General features: G+C 42.5%; 1 protein-coding gene across 2 annotated transcripts in view; it reads left to right on the top strand.

Moving 5' to 3' along the window:
• The window catches only part of SYNE3 (spectrin repeat containing nuclear envelope family member 3), a 100738-nt gene that overhangs the window by 14614 nt on the left and 62119 nt on the right, over positions 1 to 24005 (top strand). The window contains exon 2 of one of the 2 annotated variants that reach the window (XM_048486342.1): positions 19843 to 19920. The exons of the other annotated variant lie outside the window; for it this stretch is intronic. The gene's annotated coding sequence lies outside the window, so the exon portion shown is untranslated. The remainder of the gene's footprint in view (positions 1 to 19842; positions 19921 to 24005) is intronic. 2 annotated transcript variants of the gene reach the window in all.

The raw sequence follows: 24005 nt of genomic DNA, 5'->3' as shown, positions 1-24005 counted from the left end.
ACATGAAAGATAATATCCGGATAGTTGTAAATATTATAGACTATTACGAAAACCACCCGGATAAACAAATGGCGTTGTTATTCCTGGACATGCACAAAGCCTTTGACAGCCTTAGTTGGAACTTGATAAATGAAGTCTTACATAGGAAAAATTTTGGTGATAAATTCAGACAGTGGATTACACAAATATATTCAGTACAAAGGGCGAGGATTATAATAAATGGGGGAAAAACAGAAAACTGTGAAATAGAATGTGGAACCCGACAAGGTTGTCCCTTGTCTCCATTATTATTTATTTTAGTATTGGAAATTTTGATAGAAAAAATTAAAGAAACTGACAGTATTAGAGGGACAAAAATTAAAGGGGAACAATTTAAGATCCAAGCATACGCGGATGATTTAGTGATAATATTGGAAGACCCATTAGGATCAATAGTAGAACTAAAAAAGATATTAGAAGAATTTGAGACAGTATCCGGACTGAAAGTGAATAGAGAAAAAACACAAATATTAGTCAAAAATATGAGGAATGATGATAAAGTATTATTAGAAACTATATGGGAGGGACAAACTTCGAAAAAAGTGAGCTATTTAGGTATTAAATTAATGGCATCCAATTTAAAATTATTTGAGAATAATTATTCAGAAAAATGGAATAAGATTAAAAAAGATCTTAAAATTTGGGAAAAATTAAATCTGTCTTTGTTAGGGAAAATAGGAGTATTGAAAATGAATATATTACCGAGAATGCTCTTTTTATTTAATAATTTACCAATACTAAAATCTGAGAAAATCTTTAGCAGTTGGCAAAACAAGACAGTTTAGAAGGTATTCACTTTGGGGGAAGAAACCCCGGGTGAAATATAAAGTTCTCACAGACAATAAGGAGAGAGGAGGTCTGGCAGCACCTAACTTAAAACTATATTATGAGGCATGTTGTTTGGTTTGGTTAAAAGATTGGTTCCTAATCCAAAATAAAAGATTATTAGCAATTGAGGGAGCAGATTTAAGGTATGGAATACATGCTTATCTTTGGTTCCATAAGGAAAAATTGAATAAACAATTCTTTCAGCATCCATTTAGATTTGCTTTGAGTAAAATTTGGGATAAATATAAAAATAAAATATATAGAAATGTCCCATGGTGGATATCGCCACATGAAGCTCTATTGAGGAATAAGAACATCCCTGGAGAAAGGATGGTTTGAAACTCTCTGACATATTAAAAAATTGGTCCCAGACAGAGAGAAAGGGACCATGTGTAGAAAATAAGAACGAAACAAGAATTAGGAAACAGCTGGATGGAAAATAAATTGGTGGCTATACCAACAATTGTATAGCATAATTAAGAAAGAACCGAGCCCACTGTGGATCCAAGGTTTTGAAGACACACTTTATTTAAATTTATTGAGTAAAAATGATCATTTAATTAAACGGATGTACAAATTATGTTTAGAAATGGACCTAGAAACGGAAGTGGTGAAAGAATACATGGTAAATTGGGCTAGAGACATTGGTCACACGATTCCATTAGAAAAATGGGAAAAAGTATGGAAATCAGGACTTAAAAACATTATTAGTAGCGATATCAAAGAAAACTATTATAAGATTTGGTATAGGTGGTATATCACACCAAAACAACTGGCTAGATTTACCAGCACTTCCAGCAAATGCTGGAAGTGTAAGAAGGAAGAAGGAAGTTTATACCACATGTTATGGGAATGCAAGAAGGTTAAGAAATTCTGGCGGGATGTGCATAAAGAAATTCAGAAAATTTTAAAGATGAGTATGAAATGCACACCAGAAATATATTTATTAGGAATGTGTGACCACAACCAATTAAATGAAAAGAAAACTTTATTTCAATATTTGTCAACGGCGGCCAGGATTTTGTTAGCCAGATATTGGCGTCAGCAAACAGTTCCTTCATTAATAGAATGGAGACATAAAGTTATGGATTTAGTTAAAATAGCAAAATTGTCAGGATTTGAAAAGCTGGAGAATAATGGGAAATTTAAGAATGTATGGTTACAGTGGATTAAATATATTGAAGATAAATCAAAACAAAAATATGTGATTTTGGATATAATTTAAGAATGGTAAGGAAAAATAGATGTATAAGATAACTATAATCAACTATATTGTGATATAAATAATGGAGAAGTTGGTATGTAAATGCGGAAGCCATTTAAATGTATATTAAGTTGAAAAATAGAAAATTCTTTAATGTATTATGAGATAGCAAGCTAGTTATGAATTATGTTGTGTTTGCAAACAAATTATGATTTATGTGGAAGATAATGAGTGTATATAAAAATTTAATATAATAAAGCATTTAAAAAAAAAAAAAGAGAACATTATGTCCTTCCCTAATAGGATATAGTCCCAAACGAATGTGAGAATTATCATTCATTTTTTACAGCCTGCCAAGCTATAGGTAAATCTGGCACTGTCCATGGTACAGAAAGGCTGAGGGTGGGAAACGCCAGTTAAAATCCAAGTATAAAACAGGAAGACAACGAGCAGGAAAAGACCGTAAAAGAGGCAGTCGAAGGCTACACATGCACAGTGGGCAGTTTGAGAATTTGTCTGGACAAGAAAGGATGGATGCAAACAGCTTTTTCTTAATGCTGTGGTTTTACCTCACTCTGTGTTTGTTGTGGGGAGAGGAAGGGAAAGGAGTTTGGAAGCCACCTTGAGTCTCCTAACAGGAGAGAAAGGCAGGGTGTGCATCCAAACTCTTCTTCTTAATCATAAGCCACCTCAAGCAGGATTCTGAAGACATAAAAATATCATAAATAAATTAGTATTCCTGAAAACCAATCAGCTGGTGAGACCAGAATCAGGCTGGTTGACTCCAGCTTGAACTTTCAAGGGCACTTGACTGATGAAATAGGCTGTTGTGCTTGAATGGCTATACCAAAGCGTTCTTTGTCTCTTTATTTTCAAGCCACACCTGCCTGGGAACTGACAGCGCATCCAACATTTTAGCACCAAACTGGATGAGTAAGAAGCCCTTCCAAATCTGAAACACCATGTTGCAGGGGATTGCTTGTCCCTTTAGTCCCATCTTCTTATATATATAAAAAGCTAACCGTGACTTTGTTAGTCACACCCTAACGCCGAAACGCCTGGACCGATTGCTCCCAAACTTTGCCACGACGTCCCTCCCCATTGCAGGCAGGTAATTGGCTCTTCACCGGGCTCTGGGTCACACACCAGAGCCGATTAAAAGCTATGTTTCCCCAATCCCCTCGAAAGCACCAATCAGGAGGCTGCCGTGCGAGAGGAGAGCCTGCCTATACCCCGTATTCGCAGAGCCATGCGCACCTACTGCCGCCCACAGGGAGAGGCAGGAGGAGAGTTCACAACCCTGCCACAGGAAACACACGATAGCCCTCTCCCTTACCTCCTCCCTTCCCTTCCAACCCCCCTCCTCAGCCACGATGAAACTTCCCCGACTCAGCCGAGCACGAGCTACTCACACAGGCATTGGCCCTGGGACGGGACCCTCCCGGCACGTCCCAGCAACAACCGCCGACATCCCTCGCGTGTGCGCTTGAGCCGCATCCCACCCACCCAGGGAGCCCTGCCGTCCTTCTCATCCCCCCCCCCCCCAAGCCACAGCGAAGCGTGGCCGGGCCCGCTAGTATTTTATAATCTACTTAGTGAATAACTGAAAATAGTTTTTTTCCTCATATCTGTAAACCTGGATGGTCCAAGCTGACCATGATCTGATCTCATCCAATCTCAGAAGCTAAGCAGGGCAGGCCCTGGTTGCACTTGGATGGGAGACAGGTAAGGGCAAAACACCTCCGTCCAACTGTTGGCTTGAAAACCCTGTGAGTTTGCCATAAGTCCACTGCCACTGGGTGACATTTTACACAGCTAACCTGCCTTGAGACCCAGAGAGAAAGGTGCACTATAGATAAAGATAATAATATTTCTGAGGTGGCACCATTTTCCAGAATTGCAAGCCCAGAATATTCTAGAAACCTGCTTACACCTCACTAGTGGAAAAGGAGCCACTTCTGATTGAATGTATATTCTGTCATTATAAGATTTGATTTAAAAATTTATTTATAGAAAATATCAGCATGTGTGGGCATTGTCAGTTTTCAGTGTTCCGGCTGTGTTCCTTTCAGTGCTCCTTCAGTGTTCTCTTAGCAGACCCTGCCTCTAGTTTTAGAGGAGAAAAATGAATTATGTGAATTACTTGAAAGTGGTATAAAAATAGCCTTCCTGACCCAGAAGCTATATCCTCTAGCTCCAGAAAGTTGGGACTCAGAAATGGCACTCAGTTGCCATAAGTCCACTGCAGCTGAGTGCCATTTTACTCCACTAATCTGTCTTGGGATCCAGATGAAAAGGAAACATGCAAGCCAAGAAGATGGGTGATGGAGACCAAATTCACACAAAACTCCTGAGCCTTCCTCCAGTTGTTGGAGTGCACATATGAAGAAACGGAAAGGCTGCTTCTAGAGGAGCTTGCAACAGGTTTATGAATGGATTGATGTCTATGCAGGCAGGGTGATTTGCAGTCATTTTTCAGCCTTCACTTTACAGCCTGCTTGTGATTTGAAGGTCCATGTCAAACGGTGATGAAGCCCAATTTGAGATTATGTGCTAAGTCAACAGATCTTTGGGTTTTATAGCACTGTTACATCAGTCACAAGTAGTGAAGAAACTACTTCACAGGCCTGAAGAAAATGACCCGCCCCTTTAATAGAGGCTCAGTGTTTGGTACTGTGCAGTTGGCCCCTTTTATGGCATGGAGGTAAACAATATCACCAGGAAAAACCCCATTTATTTGTTTGCATTATTTACTGAGAATCAAAGCAGGTTGAAACTGAAAGACAAAGATATATCCCACTAATACACAAGCCTCAATATAAAGTGCACAGTGCGGTGTGATCTGCTACACCAGTGGTTCTCAACCTGTGGGTCGCGACCCCTTTGGGGGTCGAACGAACCTTTCACAGGGGTCGCCTAAGACCATTGGAAAATGATCTTTTTATATTTTATATATACCTATTTTATGGTTGAGGGTCACCACAACATGAGGAGCTGTGTTAAAAGGCCGCGGCATCAGGAAGGTTGAGAACTACTGCGCTACACACTCTTGGATATTAGTTAATCAAAGCAGATTGCCCATTCCATTATAATATAAGCCTATTGGGTGCATGTATGTACAGTCCCGTTAAGTTACAACTGACTTTTAGCAACTATGTTTGGTGATTCAGCAAATTCAAATCACAGAATAACCTGAAAAAAGCCTTATTCGGGTTTTCTTTTACCATTATAAAAACCATGTGTATTCAAAAAGTTGAATACACCTGAAGCCAAAACAGCTGAATAACATTAAGCGTTTAAAAACTTTGTTCCCCCCACTGCTATTTTCCAAGCTCACGTGGACTTGGGAGCCATCAAAGGGGTCGGGAGGGAGAGAGAGATCTCCATGATGTGCTGAGCAAACTCAGTGTGGCACGAAGGATCTGTGTCCTAAGTAGGCTTGGAGATTCGGGTGCAACAGATACCAGATTCAGCCCGAATCTGGGCATATTCAGGCCTATTCAGGTCAAAATCATCCCAAATATGTCCTGCCTGAATATGAACAAATCCAAATGCAAGGTATTCAGGCTTTTTGAAAATATTTTTGGTGTTTTTTCACGCTTATGGCTGCAGGAGGTGCATTTGCAAAGCACCAAAATTTCAGAGTCTCATCCGGAGACTGTTCTGATGATACCACCCAAGTTTGGTGAAGTTTGGTTCAGGGGGTCCAAAGTTATGGACTCCCAAAAGGGGTGCCCCTATCTCCCATTGTTTCCAATGGGAGCTAACAGGAGATGAGGGCTACCCCTTTGAGAGTCCATAACTTTGGCCCCCTTGAACCAAACTTCACCAAACTCGGATGGTATCACCAGGACAGTCTCTGGATGAGACCCTGAAATTTTGGTGCCACTAGCTCTACAAATACGCCTCCTGCCGGCAGAAACATGAAAAAACACCAAAAAAATACTAAAACAAATCAGATAGACCCGAATTTTTCAAGTAGACCCGAATATTTGGATATATCCGAATATGTTATTTGTCTTATTCCGGCATGCAGATAATTTTATGCTCAAATAAATCCAAATCCGAAAGCACCAGTGGGGACAGTCCTCTCCCACCCCCCACCAATTCCCAAGAGAACTGAAAAACTTTGGGTTTGGATTTTTAAAATCTGAATATTTTCAGTAATAGCCATATAAAGCCAATGGATGTTGGCTTTATTCATCTTTACCAAAAAAAAATCCGAGTTAAAAAACCTGAAATTTACCAATAGTTTTTATCAGCGCTCATGCCAAACTGGGACTGCTGGTGAGCTTTTGAAGGCAAATAATTAAACAGAGGTGGGTTTCCATGGCTTTCCTCTGCAGACTCTTTCTTGGAGGTCTTCTTTCCAAGTACCAACCCAGCTTTCCTTCTGAGATCTAACAAGGTCAGGCTATACCACACTCTACCATTCCACATCCCATAGCCCTATTATCTTTATAAAAATGTCCTCTTGAATAATTCTGTGTTACATAGTTTGCCTCCTTGAGAAGGATAGGATATTTTTCTCTATTCTTGCTCGCACCCCTAATTACACAGAGCTATTTATAATGGGCTTTGGAGAAGTGTACTGAACAAACTTTGCTCTAAATTCAAACAGACTTTTTGGAGAGTGCTGCAATAATTCCTTAATTATCCTGCCAAACTTGGCGATTTGGAGAAGCTGGAAACTGTGTGACGTTGGATGAAAAATATACCACCATATTTTCGTGTCAGATCTGCCATTTGAGAAATGTTTGAAGAAGATATTCTTGGGGATAAAATATGTGATTCCAATAAAGCCCCAGAGTACTGAGTGGTTTAATGTAATTGGTGTATTGTATGTACTATATATATGATCTCTACAAATCTCCAAAAATGAAGTCCTATGGATTCCAATGGGATTTGTAACTCAAGCAATTGTTCTTAGGACTGCAGTCTTAATGTCTTTTCTTTTTTTCTTTTGCCTTTGTTTACCTGTTTGTTAAATGGGAATAGATAAGTATCCTATATGCTAAAGCTTTTGCTGTCATGACACTTTTCCAGTTCATAAGTGGAAATGTTAAAATGACTTTCTAAAGTGACTTTTATGTTAGTGCACTTAAATAAAGTGGCTTATTTTTTAAGAAAGGTTGTTTTAAATCAACTTGGATTTGGATCCTACAATCCCTGCATGTGCCCGTTTCCATCGGCGTGGGAAGAAAGAAATGTGTTATAGGAAACCATTCCATAGCTACCTATCTGTCTGGTGCACTTTAATCCCACCTACATCCTGGCCACTATGTCATCAGTTCTGTAGAAGTCCACACTGCTGTTGTCATACTTAGCTACTAATATGAATGGTATAGAGGTTAGAGTAGGAGTGGCCAACCTATGGTGCTCCAGATGTTCATGGACTACAATTCCTATCAGCCCCTCCCAGCATGGTCAATTGGCAAGGGCTGATGGGAATTGTAGTGCATGAACATCTGGAGCACCATAGGTTGGCCACCCCTGGGTTAGAGTGTTGGATCTGGAAGACTCAAGTTCAAATTCCCACTCTGCTGTGGAAATGTGCTTGGTGACCTCATGCCAGTCATACACTCTTAACATAACCTACCTCACAGGGTTGTTGTAGTTATAAAATCAAAGAGGACAGTGTTAGGCCCTCATTGAATAGAACGGTGGGTTATAAATTAAGCAAATAAATAATAACGATCCATAATATATATTTAAAAGTTCTATCAACAGACCAAATAATGTTTAAGCGATTGTTGTAAAAACATAGTCAGTCAGCTGATTAAATTTAAATCCATTTTCCAGTCATCTAAATTTCAATACCCGTCCACCTTTCTCCCATATCACCTGAACTGAACACTTGGAAGAGATTTTATAATTTCATTCCTGATTATATTAAGACTCAGCCTTTAGAACCATTTCTTAATAAAACCCAGGCTAACTCGGATATAAGTTTCCTTGACGACCAATTAATCACTGAATCTTTGTGTTAATTGTTCCGCTAACTAACCCAATTCAAGATGGTTCTTCATCCATTACCAGCCAGAAGAAAAGAACAAGGGAGCAGTGGCAGCAAGCTTGTTTTACAGCTCGAGGCAGTTTTGTTCTAGTTGAAACTATCCATCAACAAAGCATGTCTTTGCTGACCAGTCAGGGGGATCATTAATAAAGAGATCTGTGGTGTCTGGAGGATTGGTATACTCCAGATACAGCCAACAGTGACAGAAAGTCATTACCGGTGTCTGGCAGCTTGTATGAAGTGAAACTGGCGTTCTTCCAGTTCTTAATGGACTTCTTAACTGTCTTTCGGGTGACTTCAGGGGAAAGCCGAAGAGCATGGCACTGAGCTGAATCTACGGTGCCACCCCTGGGGGTCAAGTTAGTGACAGGTTGATGCAAGACCAGTTGTGAACATTGTACAGATGCCACGACAGGTTGCCCTGAGGTGGTTGGAAAGATTTGAACTAATAGTTTCACTGTGTGGCTTCTCTTGAGAGTCCTGGAGGACCGCGAGGGAGGGTTGCAGGTGACAGTCTGTGTAATATTCTTTGTTATGCATATTGGCAATCCTCCGGAGAGAGGTAACACTTTGGCTTTTGGAATGGTATTCAGCGCCAAAGGAAGGGATTGTCTGCAAACTTTACAGTAGATTAAGCTGTCTCAGAACTGGTTCACACATGCATGTTTAGATTGAATGCAAAATGGCTTGATGAGCTGAATGTATGCATAAGCCATTGCAAATCAAATGCCACAAACATTGGATTTGCTTCTTCAGTCTGTTCACCAGGGGATCATTGGGTGTTGAGTAAGAGAGTTACAGCTCATCTCCAGACTACAGAGATCAGAACCCCTGGAGAAAATGGATGTTTTGAGGAGTGGACTCTCTGGTCATGTGCCCCACTGAGGTCCTTGTCCTCCTCAGGCTCCATCCACAAACCTTCAGGAGTTTTCCAACCTGGATCTGGCAACCCTACTCCCCATCCCCTGCCAGTGGCCAGGTAGTGGTGGGGAACGGGAATGGGCAACCCTATGAGTAACTGTTGTTGTAATTCTAAGCATAGTTACACCCTTCTAAACTCGAAGGAGGATATGAGGATTACACTGTGAGTGATATGCATGTGTTTGTGAACCAAACCTCATGGCAAGCCAGTATGATACAGTGGATAGAGCATCAGAGTAGGACTTTGGAATCCTGGATTCAAATCCCCACTCAGCCAGGAATTTTGTTGGTTGGAATTGGATGAAATTCTCAGCCAAACCTTCCTCCCAGAATTGTTGGGCAGATAAAATGGAGCAAGGTAAAACAGTGTGACAGATTGGAACTGGAAGATGCCTGAGAGAGAAGCTGTGTAAGTTTGGCTAGTGCCTTGGTGAGAGAGGCTACTCAGAGCTCCTTGGAGGTAAAGATGGAAGTGGAATGAAGCAAACAATAACAAAATTGAGGCTTTAGGAACATGGTAGAATTGCCCTCATCTGGGCTCTGTTGTGTTGTGGCAGTAGTACACAGCAGAGTTTGCCAGGTTCAGAAGTATTGATACAGGGGACACTTCAGTGGTGGGAGTCTGTTTAACTGTGTGTTGTTTAGCAGCTATGGCACTCGTTGATGCTTCTGTGCTTACACTTTTACACTAAGTAGGCAGTCTCCACTTCAGTTGGGGGAATTAGCTGGAGACAGAGAGTGAAAAGGGGTAACTGGGATCAATAACCTATGTATATTGGGATAGTCCTGGGTAAAAAACTCTCAAATAAGTAAGCAGTTGTATAATTACAATATGGTTTTATTAACAAATGAACATAGCAAAACAAGAAATATATTTTAAGCTATGATGTTGTATGCACACAAAGCATAAAAGAGATGACAAAGAGAAAAGGGAGGAAGTTGAATAAGGTTTCAGAGACTTGAGTCGTTTCCTCACTCACCTTTTGTTGCGCAGTAGTTGCGGCAAATAATCCGGGGGCCTGCTGCATTCCCCACTACCTAAGCGGCAGCAACGCAACGACCCTGACTCTGCCGCTCTCCGTCCTCCTCAGCGCGGGTCATTTCTCCCCCTGGATGGTCGAGCAACATTTCTGAAAACCCCGCAGCAACCGCGGGGGAGAGCGAGGCAGTGGGGAAGCCAGGGGTCACTGCGGGTTTGAATTTCCCGCTGCACATGGTGATGTGAACCAGTCAGGGCACTGCGGGGCGTGTGCAATGCGCACGCAGCATTTCCTTCCGCCATTTTTTTACCAGGAAATCACTTGTCTGCATGTCGCTTCGCGCACACGCGGACACAGCTTATTTTCATTGTTCATTCAGAACATTCATCTCATGAAATGGAGGAGAAAGGAAAGTGGGCACTTCCGTGTTCTGCAAATTTTCGCGCTGCAGCACGACAGCCAATCAGAAACCATTTTTTTTAAAAAAAGGAAAAAAGGCATTGGTTCAATTTGAGATGATGATTGTGTGTGTCGATGTTTCGTCAATGATTTCAGGGGGTTTTTTAAACCAAGTTCCGCCAACAAACTGGCGCTCCAGCCAATCGGAACAGAGAAGTGCCCTGCCAATGACCACTGAACACGTGGTTGTGGGGAATGAGGCATGTCATGAAGTTCGCGGCTGCCGCGAGGTTTACTACAGGGACAAGCTGCGGTGGGGAGTCAGATCTCGCGCTCAAAAGCACCGATTCAAAGGAGCGCGGTTTGGCTCAACGTTATTTTTTAAAGTGGGGAAACGACCCAGAACACTGTGCTTTGCAGTGAAGGTGGAGATATATGCTTTTCTAATTCCATTAACTGACTCAGTCAGAAGCATAGGTGCGCCAAAGAGATACACCCCTGTGGCATTGACCTTGAAAGGCTACGCCCTTGAAAGACACCACCATAGAGAGGGGCTGATTTTTACCAGGGTTGGTGGCGTGATATCAAAGAAAGGAGGGGCAAGAAGTTACTGTCTCCCAAGCTTTATGACTGGACTGTGAGCTAGCAAAGGAAGTCTTGGCAAAAAGTACCACAACCTTTCTGTCAAAAGAATCACTCTAGAGATCTCTCCTGACAAGACCATCCTTGAACATTAATGCACACTGTTCTTGGTCAAGATCCTGCATGTCTTTAGATGAAGGAAGCAGATTGGCTTTGCTATTCTGGCTCTCTCAGACTGTGGGATGCTTTTTCTAGAGCAACCAAAGAGCCTGAGAAATGTAGCATCTCGGGAATGCCCCCAAAAGAGCTTTACATTCCGTGAGTAACAATTTATTGGTGACTCCTGGCCCAAAAAGTGTCCTTGGTTAGGGCCAGAGTGTTTTTAGCTCGGGCCCCTGCCTGGTTGAATGCTCTGTCTAATGAGACCAGGGCCCTCCGGGACTTGCTGCAATCCTGCTGGGCTGGTAAGACAGAGCTGTTCCGCCAGGCCCATGGTGAAGGACAACAATGGTAATTTTTCCAACAGAGCAGGCCTCCCTGCCCCCTTTCTTCTGCCCTGTTTGTTTCCTTGTTCTTTCCTTTCATCTCCCTTAATTATGGTTATGATTTGTGCCGAGATTACAGGCCTAAGCTGTATGTATTTTAATTTCTGTACCTTGTAAATCTTCCTGCAAGCGGAAGTACAGCCTAAAAATTCAAAAACTGAATAAAATTTAAAAAACCCATTTCAGTTCAGGATAACATTGTGGGGCAAAAGGTTGAATTTTTTTTTTCTGTATGCATGCTGTGATCCCAATCCAAAGAAGAAGCAGGATGTTCAGGAACTGAGAATGCTAAACAGGTCATGTCCGTCTTAGGAGCTGTTCGCTGGCTAAGCACATGGTCCCTGCACTGTGAACTCCCATCTTCTGGAAGGAGACCCTCAATATTTCAAGCCCAGCCATGCTGTAATTTCCAAAGCCATTTCTGAGGCTGCTTTTCAAATGAAAATTACAAACGTTGCTGCAGGCGTGGGTCATATACGTCTGTGGATTACCTTCATGCCAGCTAAGGAGAAAGGGGAGGTCATTTTCAATAAGTGTGGTGCCCCATAAAAATAGTGAACATCTCCAACACCGCAGAAACCTTGTGGACTGGAAGTGTGTGTGTGTGGGGGGGGGGGGGGTTGCACTAGTGCCTGCATGTTTGGAAGGGGAAATCTCTTCATTACGTTCTTCAAAGCCTCTGGATCCTCTTTTAACTAAATCTCTCTTTAAATCTTCCTTTGTTAGGGTATTTACAATCGCTTCCGTCAGCCACTGAACATGCTGACAGCCACCTGGAGATAAATTATTATAATTCTTAGTAATCTCCCCCCCCCCCCAACAACGTCTTACAACTGGTAGGCAGATACCTCCCAGGGAAGATTGTTTTCTCATTGAAAGCCAAATCCCAATTTAATCAGAAAGATGACCAGGGATAAACCTGTGATTCAAAGAGCCTGCTTAGAGGGAATTCCGGCGGCTACAAGGCAATTGGTACTCTGAAATTGTTTAGCAGGGGTAGAATTCCTAGACTGCTTTGTTAATCCCCGTGTATTTGGACTGTTTGATAATCTAGCAGAGTGGTGTTGTGGTTAAGAGCCGGTGGACTCTAATCCGGAGAACTGGCTTTGATTCCACACTCCACGTGAGCGGCAGACCCCTATCTGGTGAACCAAATTTGTTTCCCCTCTCCTACATTTTTGCTGGGTGACCTTGGGCTAGTCACAGTTCATTCAGAACTCTCTCAGCCTCACTTACCTCTCAAGGTGTCTGTTGTAGGGAGATGAAGGGAAAGAAATTGGTAAGCTGCCTTGAGTCTCCCAGCAGGAGGTGGGGGGGGGGGCGGAATAAATCCAAAGTCCTCCACCTCCTCTCTTCTGTACTGCCTCTGCATATCAACCCTGGACATCCTTGGTGGTCTGATCCACAGGTGTCAAACTTGCGCCCCTCCAGATGTTATGGACTACAGTTCCCAGCATCCCCTGCCAGCATGATGCTGGCAGGGGATTATGGGAACTGTAGTCCATAACATCTGGAGAGCCATGAGTTTGACACCTATGGCTCTAATCCAAATACTAACTAAGATCAATCCTGCTGAGCTTCTGAGATCTCACAAGGTAGGGCTATCCAGGTGTGGGCAGTGCCCAATACAATTTCTTAAGATTGCCAGCTTGCCCATCAGCTCCACAAGGTGGATACCACCGCCCTAATACAAAGCTAAACAAAAAAAGCAACACCTTGTAAAAAGGAAAAAAAATCAACGTCCCTGAACTTTGTCTTAGGTGTAACTTATATTTAATGAAATGGTATTCTTGAGTAAGACAGATCAAATGCTGATGAGTCAGTTACATTTATTTGAGAAAGAGGGATGGGTTGGTTTCTGTCCAGTCTTTCTCTCAAAGGGCTGTCCTGAAGAGGGAGGCCAGCAGGCCAGTGTCTGAGGTAAAAACAGTCTGTTGAAGCAAAAGAATGGGGCTCAGCAGAATGCTTCTGTTCGAAAGGTGAACACAATTTAAATAGGACTGATCCCTGGGAAACCCAGTAGAGTTCTGGTCACCATCTAACAAACTGGTTAACTTGCATAAGGATTAACGTTTGATATTATTATTTCTGACAGATGGCTGCAGAACGAAAAATTAGTTGACAGACAGGAAGTAAAAGATCAGAAATCTGGTTTTCAAGAGGAGCAATGAACTGTTGCTGCTATAGTCATGGTTGGCCATATTAATAAAGATGTCCTCCACCGAGTCAGACCACTGGTTTAACTAGCCCAGTGGTCCTCAGCAGTGTATCTGTGGGCACCGTGAGGCTTACCAGTGGGGTTTCTGGCACGCAACTGCTTCTTCTTCAAAATAGCATCTTTTCTCTGAAGCCATGAGCCACTCCTATCTTTCCTCCACTTCAAGAAAGCAGGAGGTGTTTTGGAAGAGTCCAGAAGGCGTCACAACTGTGTCTACCTAGAGCACCCATTAAGAAACAGTCGCCTCCATTCTATGGGGATGCTTGGCTTGCGACCCTCCAATATTTTGTGATAGGCCCCAGCATCCCAGAGCAGCTATTTTGTGGTGGTGCCTTTTCCTTGTTCTCAAAATTCCTAAAGTGCTCACAGACTGAACAAGATTGGAGACCCATATGAAGAGCCCTGACGTCATCTACTTGCAGTTCTCTAAGGGTGTGAGCAGAAAACTCTTTCCTTGAGACTTGATGCATGAGATCCTTTAGCCAGAGATACCAGTGATTCAATTCAGAACCTTTTACATTCCAAGCTTGTGTTTTACCACAGAGCTGCTTTGACAACTCACCAGATACCGCCTCTTTTCAAATATTTCAGTACATGAAACTGATCTTAGTAGGCTGCTTTTTTTGAAAGACGCTTCTTCCCTTTTACTCACAGTTTCCTGGCAGCTGTTTCTCTTTCTCTCTATTCTTCCCCAGCTTACAGGATGTGCAACTGACACAAGAAAAAAAAGGTTGCTTTTTAAGTTTTTACTTTAGAGGTCAACTTCTCCTGTTATATTTGAAAGATCTGACCAAATTCTCAAATCCTGGCCAACAATTTCCCACATTCTTCCCATCTAGATCACAGAAGGAGCCTGTTTTAGTCCCACAACTGTATTGCAAAGCAGATTTCCCCTTCCTCTATTTTGGACCAAGTTACACTGAGAGAGGGTGATTAGCCCAAGGTCCCCCAGTAAACTTGCATGGCAGAAAGGGAATTTAAACCAGGGCCTCCCAGGGTCTTATTCAACACACTAACCCCCCTACACCATGCTGGTCCTCTGTGAGGGAACATTAAAACCCTCATGCCAATTCTGTCCTCTTGGAATTCTGCAACCACTTCCTGCAGTGGCGTATCTGCCTCGGGACAGGGGGTACCCTCTGTCTCCGGATGCCACTAATTTGGTCACATGGGGGTGCAAAATCGGGGGGGGGCCCACGTGAACAGGAAGACAACAAGGAAGCAGGAAGTCCTGTTGCCTTGTCACATTCGGGCGATCTCGGCCCTGCCCATGTTGTCATTGATGTGAGCGGGGCCAAGGAAGCCCGAGGACACAGGGCCCCTAAACCTCGCCCCCAAGCACTGCCCTCAAGCTTATAAAAGCAAAGGAGATGGGGCAGAGGCTTGCAGTTGCTTCTGCTCTCCCCAGAGGGGAGGGCAGAAGGGACTGCTGGCTGCTTGCTGGGAACCGGGAGAGGGGGGGTGAGGCCAGGGGGCAGGGCTTGGGGGTGGGCCCCACCCCCCTGAGCCCCACCCCAGGCGTAGCAGGGGGCGCCTAAAGAATGGCTGTCTCCAGCGCCATTTTACCCCCATACGCCTCTGACTTTCTGCTATATGTATAGACTTAGGTCTAATGCTTTGGGTTTTCAGCTTCATTGCAGCAACAAGTACACTCCATCTCTTCAAAGAATTTGTCTCCGGAATTAAAAGCAGATGTTTGTTCTGCCTCTGACCCACAGTGCCTGGCATTCTATGCACAGTGGGAGAGTGGGTGACTAATCTATGGAAAACTGCAAAAATCCAGGCAAAAATGAGTCACAAGAAAACAGCCTATTTTTACTTAATTCCAGAAACGCATTCAAATGGAACAACGTTTATCATAAGTGCAGTGTGGCATTTGTAACAGTTGATTTAGTTTGTGAGGAAGACATCTGGGGATGAAGACGTTGGTTGGTTCAAAGATTTGTATCTCCTGGGATTCAGGCAAGTCTTTGCATAACTGCTGCTAATTTTGCCAGGGTTGTTTTGCAACATGAAACACATTATTGGCTCAGGGCAGGTATGGTTATGAAAGGCGAATTGAATGGTTGGATTGTCTAAGAGTATCTTTAATTACTTTGGAGCATGTCACTTTGATATTGTTCCAGTCTTTTAGGCCCTGAAGCTGTCTGATCAGATAGTAAGTGCTGTGTAACAGCTACCCTCGTGGTGTCGATGAGAGCTTTTTGAAGTGTTTATGATCATGCTCTTTGATCCTACATATATTGTTGCACCCAACTGTGACTGAAAGGAGGAGTCTTCTTCCCAGTGTCCTTTGCTATGGGGCACCGCCTTACCTAGAGGGATTTAATTTGACAAATAATTACATTTTACAAGGCCAAGCTCTGCTAATTTCCAAGGTGCAAATAAAGCGCCAACAAGCTTTAAAAATTAGAATCCCCCAGCACTTTGTAGACCAACAAGATTTCCAGGTTATAAGCTTTTGAAAGTCAAAGCTGCCTTCATCAGATATCCCTTCACCCATAAAACCTTCCTTCCTCATATTGTATCTGATGAAGAAAGCTTTGTTTGTTTGTTTGTTTGTTTGTTAGTTAGTTAGTTAGTTAGTTAGTTAGTTAGTTAGTTAGTTAGTTAGTTAGTTAGTTAGTTAGTTAGTTAGTTAGTTAGATTTGGCTTACACCCTGGAAATCTTGTTGGTTTCTAAGGTGCTACTGGATTCAAATCTTTCTGTTCTACTGAAGACCAACATGGCTACCCTCTGAAACAGACTTTAAAGATTAGTTATTTTTAATGGGTAGAAAAATGAAAATGGAGGCTTAAGGCAGGGCCCTGTGCTGAATGAAAATGGAGGTCTAAGGTAGCACCCTGACCTGAATTGCCCAGGCTACCCTATCTTGTCAGATCTTGGAAGCTAAGTAGGGCTTAGCTGTGGTTGTGGTTAGGACTTGGATGGAAAACCATCCAGGAAGTCCTGTGCAACATTTTAAAATGGTGTGCATGTGTTTCTTTATATTGAGAAGTGAGTTATAGAAGGAAGGGGGATAGAGCAAGGTGATTGGTTGACACTGAAGAGTGGCAGTGGAGAGTGTGCTGAACTGAGAGAGTCAGACTGTGTGTGAAAAACTTGAGAGAGAGACAGCCATCTGTTGGAGCCAGTCTGAGCTAAACTGAGTCTCAGTGTGTAGAAAAGGAGTAAAATCTTAACAGGGTCTCAGAGATATAAAGGAGTGAGAGAGCGGATTGATGTAAAGTGAAAGTCACCTCAGCAGAAGTTGTTGCCTCAGTTTGTTTTATTTACTGTAATTTATTTCTTGAACCATTTAAGCTAAAGTACACATATGAATAAAATTTTATTTTGCTAAATGTAACCTGGAATACCACACTATCCTGTTTAGGATAAAGATGAGACCTGGATTGTAGATTAGTCCACTGCTTCTTCTTGGAACAACTTCTTAGCTGAATTCTCCGCTGTGGTGCTAGTGTCTACTTTGTTCAGTTTCCACCGCTGCATTCTGCTCAGTGGCCCCTGAGGATTTTCTCCTACCAATTGTTTTTTTTTTAATTTGGACTCTGATTTTTCCAAAATGCCCACCTCAGGTAAAAACACCTGTATCTCTGGAATCCCTTGGACTATCTCAGCGGTTCTAACTGCATTCTGCTTAGGGTCACCAAGGGAGTCTTCTCCATCCATTGGTTTTTCAAAATTCAAACCTTCCAAATTCGTCATTTTTCCCCCCTAGTCCCTTAAGATGGGTGCCACTTCCTCTTAATACAAAGAAGGTCCAGGAAGTGGCTGCAGATTAATTCAGCACTGAGGTTCTTTCTTTCTGTGAGATAATAGTGCTGCTGGGACACAGAAACAGAGTTTGTGGCCAATGTATAAGAAAGAAAAATCAGCTTGTTTTAATATGCACAGTAATAATAGCTGCATTAGTTTTTGGCCCCTTGATATGTTTGGGGAATTTATAAATCAAAAACAGGAAATGGAATTAATCAGCTCGATTTGTTTATTGTCACCAGGTTTCCCCACATTTTGTAGCAAAAGATTAAAAGTAATAATCATCATTACTGCTATAACAAATTATAATAGATCAGAACATTGGTGTTCATATATCTAGTTCTCAAAACATCAGACAAAGTGGTAGATGCCTGGCTGGGGTGTCCCATTTCATGATTTACAATTCAATGCTCTGCACAACAATCCCCAACATGCAGAAAACTAGCAGTTCAGTGAGAAGACGAGGCTGGAACTCTTGTTTTTTGAAGTCCTTTTCAGAGGTTATTTGACTCAAATCATAATTGGCATGTCAACTTCAAGCAGCATGAGCAAATGGTTTGAAAAATACTTTTTTTCCTACAAAGTTCTACATCTGTTTTTTTTTAGTGATGCACACTTGATCTCATACTCAGTGGTGTACCTACTGAAAATGGCATCTGGGGCAAGTACTAAAATTGTGCCGCCCCTCCAAATTGTGGTAGGCAAGCATCACGGGGCAACAGGAGTGGTGGGGGTAGCAGAAGCAATGGGCAAATGGGGGAGGCAGAAGTGGTAGGTGAGCATCAGGAGTGGTGGGCGAGCAGCAGGGGGGCAGCAGAAGTGGCAGGTGAGCAGCAGAAGCAGTGGGCAGGCAGCAGTTGATGGGTGGGGGCACAGGAGGCTCCTGAGGGGGAGGGGGACTGGCCAAATGCACCCCCACATGACTCTTCAAAGCAGCGCCTGGGTCATATGACCTCTCAGCTCCCCCCCCCCCCCACATACATTCATACTGGTACTTGGGACATGTCACACAGAGGCTGGGTGAGGAAGGTAGCATATTGTCTAGAAGAAGAATAGTTAGTGTTTATACCCCGATTTTCTCTACGTAAAGGAATCTCAAAGTGGCTTACAATTGTTTTCCCTTCCCATCCCCACAAAAGGCACCTTGCAAGGTAGTTGAGAGAGTTCTGACAGAACTGTGACTAGCCCACGATCACGCAGCAGCTTCATGTGGGGAACAGGAAATCAAACCCGGTTCTCCCAATTAATTCGTTGCTCTTAACAACTATACTACACTGGCCTCCTCAGTCTTGTGGCATTAGCTTTCCTTTGGATTCGCTTTTTTAAAATGTCACATTTACATTGTAAAACAGTGATGCCTTAAAGTCTAAAGTGATGCCTTAAAGGCTGAGTAAATTAATTCTAGTGCACACTTTTATGAATTAGAACTTTGCTTATGAAATGAAGGGAGCATATCCATCAGTAAGATACATTTTCTGCTAAAACAACAGAAAGGAGGGAGGGTCCAATGAGAAATGAGATTAAATCAAAAGCGTAATCAATCTACTCAGAGTGGATAAGAACCGCTTCCAGCTGTTGATAAACAAAGCAGGATAAACAGAAAATCATATTTAATTTAGGGAAGTACAGGTCAAAACACGATCAGCTTCCAATTGGGAAAGCTTTCCAGTGCTTCTGATCAATTGAGCTCTGACTCACAAAAGTTTATGCTCAGATAAATTTTGATAGGCTTTAAGATGTTGCTGAACTGATTGATTCTGCTCCTTCAAACTGATACGGCTACTGTTTATCATCACTGAAAACATTTCCAGGACACCAGTTAAGATCTGCGTCTCAAGCCCTGCTCTCTGTGCCTCTGCCTTCAGAGGTGAGTCAGTAGAGACTAGCAACAGGGCATTTTTTGTGGTGGCACCTCACTTTTGCAACACACTCCCCCTTGAGGCTCACCTGGCAAAAAAAGTCCTTATGCCTTACACCAAGCACTCAGAAAGACAACAACGACCTTGTTAGCTCACTCAGAATGTAGCTTTTAAAATTTTATTCTAAAGCCTGACTCTTAGTCACTGTCCAGAAACTGCATAAACAGTATGCCCCCAACCTCAGGGGAATGGCATGCATACTGTAAAGATATTTGTTTATTTAGAATATTTATTTATTTAGAATATTTCTGTGTTGCCTTTTGAGTGAGTGGCATGCAAACATGGCTTCCAATTCTGCTCAACATGGCTTACAATTCAAAGCAATTCACAGCACAAGCCATTAGACATAAACAACATAAAAACAAGCCATCCTGGGATTTATAAATAAAAAAAAGCTTTTTGGTGATAGGCTAATAATGCATTTTTTGTTTTAGGAAACTGAACGGAAGTTGGGATCTTAATTTGGACCATTTCAGCAGAGACGTACCGAGGTTGCAGCCTGAGGGTTGAAGGTAAGTTACATGCAGTATTTCGAGTTGTAGTTCATGCAGTAGTTCTAGAAGCGTAGAGGATGAGCCTTGTTAGTATTTGGCCTACAGAATTCCCAGGTTCAGTTCTCAGCTTCTGCACCTAACAGGATCAGGTGATAGAGGCTATACAAGACTTCTGCCCATGACTCTGGAATCCTGATGCTGGCCGGAGCAGGGAATACTGACCTTTACCATTTGTTTTGTGGTCTCCTTCACACTGAGCATACATCCCCTTCAGGTTTGATTCTCAAGCGGATTCCGCATGGGCCAAAAACAGTGGTATGAAAACGGTGTAAAATGGTTTAAAAGGGTATAAAAGGGTTTACATTGTTTTCACACTGCTGTTTTTGCCCCATGCAGAATCTGCCTCAGTTGCACACACATTTTGCCCTCTTTGGCTGTCACCTTGCCTTCAGATCAGAAAATCTCCACAGTTTCCAAAAGCTCTGAAAGTGCAACTTTTCCTCTTCCTTCACAAGGAAAGTGAAGACCATCTTTCTTTAACCACACCTCAGCAGTTCCTCTGCTCTTCGGGCCACCATTTCAGAAAGATCAGAAGGGCTTTCTTTCTTTCTTTCTTTCTTTCTTTCTTTCTTTCTTTCTTTCTTTCTTTCTTTCTTTCTTTCTTTCTTTCTTTCTTTTTGTTCATGGTGAAGGTCTATCACTGGAGTGTTAGACCCAGTGAAACTGACAAGGAATTGATATATTCTAGCAAACTAACGCTAGACCAGTGATGGCGAACCTTTTTAAGACCGAGTGCCCAAATTGCAACCCAAACCCCACTTATTCATCGCAAAGTGCCAACCCAGCTATTTAACCTGAATGCTGAGATTTTAGTTTAGAAAAAACCAATTGGCTCCCTCTTCCTCTGCCCCACCTGCTCGAGCAGGGGCCAGCCTGCTCTAGTCTCCATCAAGTCCTGCGTGCACCACTCTGTGCCTCTCTAGCATCTCTGCCTTCTCTGCGCCCCCCCTTGGGCAGAAGCCACCCAGAGCACAGGCACCAGGCCCGTCAGCTGTGTCCTCCTTCCTCACCGTAGTGCGCGCATGTCATGCTCAGTGGCCCAGGCCAGCCTAGATGTGTGTGTGTGGGGGGGGTGATCACTTCCACCGAACATGATCTAATCCTGTGTGTGTGCGTGCCCACAGAGAGGGCTCCGAGTGCCACCTCTGGCACCCGTGCCATAGGTTCGCCATCACTGCACTAGACCAAATAGCAGGGGGAAAAGGCAGAAGGATACCTTTCCAAGTGGAGGTTGCATGGAATAACAAGGAAGTGGGGATGGGGGAAATGGGGGATCGGCTCTGCTAGGGACAGTTTGTAGAGGGAGAATCCCTGTGCAAACAAAAAACTGTGGGAAAACCCCACTGCGAAGCAAACAGCTGCTTGGTAAGTAGTGCATGCATAAATGGCCCTTGATGGTTGAGTGAACTGGTTCAGGATAAGGCAGCTTCATGCACACGTGTTCAACTAGAAAAAAGTCAGTCATTTTGATGAACTAAATGGCTGTGGCTGTGATGAACTAAATGTCTATTTACAGGTACCGCATGTATGTGAGCATGTTCTTGTGAACCATATCTCTATGAGCTCTGCTGTATTGACTCCTGCTCTTCTCTTTGCAAACTATTTCTTGGCTGATGTATGTGGGAGGGAACAAAGTGTTGAATATTCATCACTACCTTCCACTTCTGGGTGTCTTTCAGGCATTGCCTTCCTTTCCTCCCCCAAAAAATCAACACTGAAACTAAAATAAAAATTTATGAGGGTAAATAAGTCAAATAGCCCTAACGTTTGCAGTAGAAAATAGGGAAAGAATTACCGTAAGCCTTCTTTTCTCCTTCATAACAAACAATAGCCCACAGCCCACTGGCGAATTAAATTGATTGCCATATGCATTGTACTTTTGTTAGATTCATTTGTCATTCTATATCCTAACCCTGCCATCCTAAATAGAGTTTCATACTTTTAAGCCTATTGACTTCAGTGTACTTAGAAGGGTGTATTTCTGGCACTGTAAATATATGACTTCTTCATTTTCAGTAGGTAGCTTATCACAAATACCTCAACAAGGTCAGTAATGATGGCCAAAACACCTCAAAAGTCAACTTGTCCATTGCTACACCTTCTCTTGAAATGCTGAGCCATTGAGTAATATTAGGTGTGATATAGGCTCAGTTAATGCAGTAAATGAGGTGCAACACAGTTGACCAGTACTCTGTGTGAACTCTGATTCCCTAAAATGCATTCCAGGATCCTTTGTAACACAGAGAAGTTCCATGATGCAGATACAAGGTATTTTTGGCCACCAAGCTGATGTGAGACAGGTTTCTTCAAGACAAAATGTCTGAAAACCATGGTGAAGGACACTATGGGCAGAATTCTGCAGATCAGTTGTGAATGGAAGAACAACCAGTTTATAGAGATTGGTGTGTCTGTTAAGTTGATATCTAGTAGGAAGGGGTGGCATTCCTGTGTCATTCAAGCCGCTCAGTTGGAACCTGTCTTGGCTCCTGCCCTCAAGTGTATTTATCCAGTATAGCATTAACAATTATGAAAATTACCTCAGAACATTAGATTCAGACAATCCCCTGGACCGCAGCCACTTCTATGTTATTGCTTGTATAAAAACATTGACACACTCCTGCCTATTTTGACTATGGTAAATCTGGTCGCTTGCCTGATCGCTTCCAAATGGAAAGATCTATGAACAGCTTGTCACAGTTTAGTAATAGGAAAACACCCTCTAACAAGAAGCAATTGCAATTTCCTACAATATGATTCTGTTCCTGTCTTTTTTTATATATTTGCATAAGAATTTGGTGTGGGATGGCAATCAAGTGAGCGAAATGAGATAATTTGAGACATAGTGAAGTGATTTCAGACCCTATAATCTCAAAGATTTGTTTAACTGTATATTTAAGAAACAATGTAGTTACAGACAGGGTATTTGTCTAAAAGCCAAATAACCCAAAAAATCAATAAAATTTTGAAAGAAATACCTTGTGGGGATATGTGGTACTTTATTTCTTCAAAAATTCATATGAGCATAATATTATAGGATGCAATGTGGCAGGGAGGCATCTTCTGATGTAGTATTAGTTCCATCCCAATGAAGTTGGTTAGATATCACACCCTGCCACATTCTTACTGCCACATTTAACCCAGTGATGGGATTCAGCCTATTCGCACCACTTTGGTAGAGCCAGTAGCTAATTTTTTTCTAGTTCAGAGAACTGATTGTAATCCCACCACTGAGTCCCACTACTGGAAGTTCAGAACCGGTTGTTAAATTATTTGAATCTCACCACTGATTTAACCCATGTGGGAATTCATCCACATGAGTTTCAAAGCCACAGAAATCACCTTTCCCAGGCTTGGAAATAGCTTTCTGAGGGTGTGGGGAGCAGATAAATTATTTGACAGATCCCTAAATCTAATCCTATTGGTGGGGGTTACTTTTTAATTTTCCAAAATTGTCATAAGATTTTTCTTTTTGTATTTCCTAAGTGACTTCTGATAGGCAGAATGTTGTCCAGCTCAAGGGGGGTGTTGTGTAGTTTGTGTGTCCTTCTCTCTCTGAAAATGGCGGAGGAGGTTCAGCGTAGAATTTTGCTCCAGGTGAATGTACTTAGTGTTCAGCAGAGCTATCATCTTACTAGCAAACAAACATATATAACAGAATTACAAGCAGGACAACTTAACAATAGGCCTCACTTCAATCAGCCAACCAGATTCAAATCTACTTAACTCTCATGAGCTCCTTCCGCACGTGCAGAATAATGCACTTTCAATCCACTTTCACAATTGTTTGAAAGTGCATTTTGCTAGTCCGCACAGTAAAATCCAGCTGCAAAGTGCATTGAAAGTGGATTGAAAGTGCATTATTTTGCATGTGCAGAAAGGGCCATGGATTGCAACCAGTACAACACGTGAGTAGCATTGTCAGCCTTTAGGTGGAGCCTCGTTCATTCATTTTCATTCATTTATGAAGCTTCTATACCTTCATTTATGAAGCTTCTATACCTTCCCTTGCAGGCGCAGGACAGTTAACAACACCATATCACACA

The sequence above is a fragment of the Sphaerodactylus townsendi genome, linkage group LG02 (genome assembly GCF_021028975.2).
Source record: "Sphaerodactylus townsendi isolate TG3544 linkage group LG02, MPM_Stown_v2.3, whole genome shotgun sequence".
Taxonomy (NCBI): Eukaryota; Metazoa; Chordata; class Lepidosauria; order Squamata; family Sphaerodactylidae; genus Sphaerodactylus; species Sphaerodactylus townsendi.
The sequence above is the reverse complement of the archived record's forward strand: the minus strand, read 5'-3'. Positions and strand labels throughout refer to the sequence as shown.